Genomic DNA, 5170 nt, shown 5'->3' with positions numbered 1-5170 from the left:
GCGGGAATTGAACTCATGTGGAAGTAGCTTAAGCTTCTTAGTGCTGTGCTTTAACCCGCTGCGCCACAAGGGAGGGCCCAAAGATTTATTTCTTTATGCAGACAGAAGTAGGGTACAAGCCAGAGTGCAGGGGCGGTGAGAGGATTCACCAGAGACCAATTGGGGAGCAGAACAGGCAGACTGACTGAAATATACTGCTGAGGGGAGCAGTGGGTGACACAGGGGAGGTCTGCTGTGCCATGTGGAGGTAATCCCTGGCCTGGCATCAAACTCCTGCTGCAATGGCTGCATCATTTGGTATTAAGGAAATGCAAGTCGAAACAACAGTGAGGGCTTACTTCACAACTGTGAGAATGGCAAATATCAAAAAGACTGAAAACAACTGCTGGTGAGAATGTGGAGAAAAAGAAACTCTCGTACATTGTTGGCCATGTAAATGGGTGTGATGCCTGTGGAGAACAATATGGACATTCCTTTTAAAACTAAAAAAATGGAATATGATCCAGGAATACCGATCCTAGATTTTTATTTAAAGAATATGAGACCATTAATTAGAAAGGATGTATGTACCTCTATGTTCATAGCTCATTCTCAATAGCCAACCATGGACTTTAAGTTCAATGCCCTAAAGAGGACTGGGTAAAGGAGTTGAGGAACACTACTTAGCAATTTAAAAAGATTAAATCTTACCTTTTGCAACAACATGGATAAAGCTTGAGGTAATTATGTGAAGTGAAATAAGTCAGAAAGTGAAAGACAATTTAAGGATGGTCTCGTCTCACTCATATGTGGAATATAAATAGCCAAACAAAGGAATTGGCAAAACACAACAAAAATAACTCTTAGACTGTTAAAAAATACTAAGGGGAAGGAGGGTGGGTCAGGGATGAAGGGGTGGGTGGGGAAGGTGAATTTGATAGTGTGGTGGCCCTAGAACTTGGGTGGGCAAAGCATATACATATATCAAGGTAGGAAGCTGTGTTCCCAACGTTATATAATATTACAAACCCAGGAAAGAAGTAACGTTTCATTTAAAAAATTAACATAAAACAAGATACAATTTTTATAATTTTGACTTTGGAACCAAGTAAACATTTAACATAAGAAGTTAACATAGAAGTTAAATCTAATTTTTTTTTTAAGATTTATTTATTTATACTTACAGAACTGGGATACAGGCCAGGGGTGGTGGAGGAGAGAGGCTTCACCAGAGACAGTGGGGAGCAGAACAGGCAGACTGATGAAATACACTGCTGAGGGGAACAGCTGGTGGGTCAGGAGCGGCCTGCCATGCCAGGTGGGTCAGCTCTAGGGCAGGGATCTAACTCTTGCTGAAGTAGCCTTTGAGAGCTTCACAGTGCTGCTCTTTAACCCTTTGTGATACCGGGGAGGGCTTCCCAAATAAACATTTAGCATAAGAAATTAACATAGACATTAAGTCTAATTTTTTTTTTTTAAAGATTTATTTATTTATTCATACAGAATTGGGGTACAGGCCAGAGATGTGCAGGTTGAGAGGATTCACCAGGGACAGAGTGGAGAACAGAACAGGCAGATCGACGAAGTACACTGCTGAGGGGAGCAGCGGGCGGGTCAGGAGAGGTCTGCCACGCCATGTGGATCTCCTCCGGGGCAGGCGGGGATCGAACTCATGCGGAAGTGGCTTTAGCTTCTTAGTGCTGCGCTTTAACCCGCTGCGCCACCAGGGAGGGCCACATTAAGTCTAATTTTTAAAAGTACTTCTAGCTCCACCAGATGCTAGCTCACCAGATACGCCTCTTCCAGCTCCCGTCAGTCAGGACACAGTCCCAACTGTGGTCCCTGGGCCCTGGCTGGCTCAAACCCCAGGTAGGACACATGGTGGCTCTTGCCAAATTGGACCTTGATATTCTGGTACAACAGTATGTCCCAGAAAAAGAATATGAAGGTGAAAAGTTTTCAGTTTCAACAAGATTTTTGCTTTTCCACTTAAGTGGAAGGATGTGTAAAAGCTGAAAGGAGGAAAAACTTATCAAATAAAGCCTTGAAGACAGTGAAAGAAATAATGGAGTCTGACCAAAATATGACTGAAAAGGAAAAGGAGGCAAAATAAATGAATAGTAACTTTACTAAAACTAAGATAGAATGGGATAATGAAGCCAAAGGCTGGAATTAAAAATCTGGCAAGAAAAAAAAGAATGATTACAAAGAAGGCTAATTCTATTTGAAAGAAAAGTTGGAAGACTATATAAAAATGGACCTTTGTTCTTTAAACCTGGTAGTCAGTTTCTGTATTCAATTTTTCGCTCTACTCTTCTGGCACCCTAGTAGAAAGATCTTCAGGATATAAATCTTTGGATTATATGCAGAAAATGTTCCCTGACTTGGACATGCTCACAAATGTGCAGGAAGAAAACAAACCAGTGATTTAATAGGGCAAGATTGTATGTTTATAATAAAAAGAGACCGACACACCTTATGTGGGTAAATCCTATAAATGGGCAGGTGATGACTTTCTGTCCCGTGAAGGATGTACTTAAACTTGTGAATGCAATGCTGGATGATTGTTGTATGAGGCTGTTTAAGAACTCAAATGAAACTCTTTTACCTGCATAGCTTAAACCAGAAACAATACTTTAATAGTGGTTTAACCTTTGTGGGCCCAGGGCCATGGGCCCAGAACTGGGACTGTCCTGACTGACAGGAGCTGGAAGAGGCATATCTGGTGAGCTAGAAGCAGAGCTAGAGATACTTTTTAAAATTTGGAGCTAGAAATACTTTTTAAAATTAGATTTAGATTAGATTTAACGGCCCTCCCTGGTGGCGCAGCAGGTTAAAGCACAGCACTAAGAAGCTAAAGCCACTTCAGCATGAGATCGATCCCTGGCCAGAGAGGTGACCCACATGGCGCGGCAGACCTCTCCTGACTGGCCCGCTGCTCCCCTCAGCAGTGTACTTCGTCTATTTGCCTGTTCTGTTCCCCACTCTGTCTCTGGTGAAGCCTCTCGCCGACCCTGAGCCTCTGGCCTGTGCCCCAGTTCTGTATGTACAAATAAATAAATCTTTAAAAAAAAAAATAGATTTAACTTCTATGTTAAATGTTTATGTGGCTCCAAAGTCAAAACTACAAAAATTGTGTCTTGGTTTTATTTTAATTTTTTAATGAAACATTACTTCTTTTCCTGGGTTTGTGATATTATATAGCGTTGGGAACACGACTTCTTACCTTGATATATGTATATGCTTTGCCCACCCAAGTTTTAGTGCCACCACACTATCAAATTTACCTTCCCCACCCTGTCATCTCAGCACAGCCATATGCTGGGATACAGAAGGTAAAGGTGCAAAGGCATGGAAAGTTGAAACAGCAAACATAAGGTTTTGGTAGGAAGCAGCTGGAGGTGCCATGAGTGCCAGGTGCCAGTATTCTGTGATTCCTTCCTGAAGAACTAATTGGATGCAAAACTGTAAATAACATGGTTCCCTCAAAAGGAAAAGTTGTTGCTATCATATGTAACATGCCATCTGTTGGCCTCAAGAGCACTGCCTTAAAGATTGTGCTGCAATTTAATAAAGAAAGCTGAGATGAAACTTAACATCACAGGTAAAAAACCAAAAGTGGTTGTTTGTTTGCTTGTTTAAAAACAATAACTAACATCTCTTCCAAAATGAGATTTAAAAAAAAAAAGATTGATCTATACGTACAAGAACTAGGGAATGGGGCATGGGGTAGGAGTGGGAGAGGATTCACCAGAGACAGAGCAGGGAGCAGAGCAGGCAGATTGACAAAGCACACTGCTGAGGGGAGCAGCGGGCGGGTCAGGAGAGGTCTGCCCCGCGCCATGTGGTCACCTCCAGGGCAGGAATCAAACTCATGCTGAAGTGGCTGTAGCTTCTAAGTGCTGTGCTTAACCCGCTGCGCCACCAGGCAGGGTCCGGGTTGGTTTTTTGTTTTGTTTTGTTTTGTTTTGTTTTTTAAAGGAAGCGTTTATATGCAGCAGGTAAAGAAATACAGTGGATTTTCATCCAACATTTGTGTAGCACTATTTTTTAAGTCCTTATAATGTAAGTTGTTTTCAAAAGCATCCTCTAAGAAGGATATGAATTATCCCCTCTTTACAGAAAGAAAACAAAAAGGATAAGCAGTTTGTTGTGCAACCAATTGGCCGAAGGGCTGAAACAAAGGAAAAGCAGCTGATCTTGGTGATCTTAGTCCCTGAGCTTGGTCTACCCTTGATTTTGAAGCAGGACCACTGGGTCATTATACATTTGTTATACATACCATATGTCTAGAGGCAGACAGGTCAACACAACAAGAGAAAGCATTCTGAAGCAAATTTTTTCATTTTTCACTTCGGCAGAGCTGGCTCTTACCCTGTGTAGTATTTTTTTTTTTTAAGATTTATTTTTTTATTCATACAGAATTGGGGTACAGGCCAGAGATGTGGAGGGTGATAGGATTCACCAGAGACAGAGTGGGGAGCAGAACAGGCAGATCGGCGAAGTACACTGCTGACCCTGTGTAGTATTTTAAGCATACCAGTTACGTAAGTCATGTATAATGCTAATCTTTCCTGATAACATAGGAGGAGGGGCAGTGTGAACTATGTACAATATAACCGCAAGACATAAAGATTAGATACCTCCACCCACTGCAAAAATAGCACATCTCAGAACTGTATGCACAAAGAATAAACTAATAAACATGCTTATTCAAATTCATGTACCCACAAGCACGTACACACACATACACACACAGGATAATCTATCTTGGTTTCCCCACTGTGCCTGAGCACAGCTATTCATATCTAAAGCCACCGGTCATCTACCCACCCCTGAGAGAGGCACCCCTCAGAGGCTGCCTCTCTCAGCCTCTGAGGCAAATAGAGGGAGATGGAGAAATCAGTAGCTTCATCCGCACTCTCCTGACCACTGAGTACATCCACCTGCATGGGCTGATCCTCCCACATCCTTTGGTTGGTGGTTCTGAACTAGAGGTGAACCCCCTGCCCCTAGAAGATATTCAACAATGTCTTAAGATATTTTTATCAATATTTTTTTTTATCAAATTCAATGTCTTAAGATATTTTTATAAAAGATTTATTTATTCTCCATGGACACATTTCTATTTTTCTACCAATAAAATTATTGATGACAATTCTTTATTTTTTTTTTTAAGATTTATTTATTT

The 5170-nt window shown here is 41.4% G+C and overlaps 1 pseudogene; it reads left to right on the top strand.

Annotated features, from left to right (window-relative positions):
• Positions 1–1857: 1857 nt before the first annotated feature.
• LOC105854743 lies at positions 1858–2619 on the top strand (annotated as a pseudogene).
• Positions 2620–5170: the final 2551 nt, after the last annotated feature.

Source organism: Condylura cristata, unplaced genomic scaffold (assembly GCF_000260355.1).
Source record: "Condylura cristata isolate star-nosed mole 26May11 unplaced genomic scaffold, ConCri1.0 scaffold00004, whole genome shotgun sequence".
Classification (NCBI taxonomy): domain Eukaryota; kingdom Metazoa; phylum Chordata; class Mammalia; order Eulipotyphla; family Talpidae; genus Condylura; species Condylura cristata.
Note: the sequence above shows the minus strand (reverse complement) of the source record. Positions and strands in the feature narration are given on the sequence as shown.